Source organism: Pygoscelis adeliae, unplaced genomic scaffold (genome assembly GCF_000699105.1).
Source record: "Pygoscelis adeliae isolate BGI_AS28 unplaced genomic scaffold, ASM69910v1 Scaffold400, whole genome shotgun sequence".
Taxonomy (NCBI): domain Eukaryota; kingdom Metazoa; phylum Chordata; class Aves; order Sphenisciformes; family Spheniscidae; genus Pygoscelis; species Pygoscelis adeliae.
The window spans coordinates 64,253-65,090 of NW_008823876.1; positions in this window are offsets into that span (position 1 = coordinate 64,253).

Consider the following 838-nt stretch of genomic DNA (forward strand, 5'->3'; position numbering starts at 1 on the left):
CTCATTTGTTCTTTTGGTTTGTGTTAGTAGGTAGGACTTTGACAGGCATGTGATATCCAATACCACAGACATTGCTTTAGGAGCATGCAATATTGAGTATGCTTGTGGGATGGGAAGGGCCAGGGGGAAGAGATTTCTTTTCAGAAGGATGTAGGAGATAATTGGGTAAACTATGCTTCTTTCTTTAGAGTTAACCACCTGCTTCTTTCTTTAAAGCCAGTTGGTGATTCCTTCCTTATGTACAGTGGAAATGTTCTCGTTTTTCTTTCTGTGAATGGAATAAAGGGATTGCTGATGAAATGTGATCTCCATCTGTTGTAGAAGTCTGCATGCCAGCCAGTGACCCTGGTCACTGCTACGTTCAATGGAGAGGCCCATTTCAGCACAGCTGCCCACCCCCATGCAGTGTCTTCTCATCATCTGAGATGCCCTCAGGTCTTCCAGAATTGGGTATGTGGCTGGCACATAGAGCAAGGGACTTAGGAAGGGATCTGCTGGGGTTTAACAGCAGCAGGTGACAATGGAGGGAGGAAGGAGACGTGGGAGCATGGGAAGGTTTGCCCTACAGCACTACCACCTGCAGGCAGGGACTCCAAAGCCAGCCTGTCAGTTATGCAGCCCAGTCCAAGGCTCATAATAACACAAACCAGATGCAGAGTGCCTTCACAACACCCTGTTCTGTCCCCGATGTGTCCAGGGAACCTGTGGAATAAATATCAGGTGAAGAAGGCTCCTGGGTCAGCATTTAAAACAAAATTGTGACTCTCCCTCATTCATGCCCTTCCTTCCCCCGTCCCCAGCTGTGCTTCTCTGGCTCCCGCTTCAGCTCTGCTGGTGT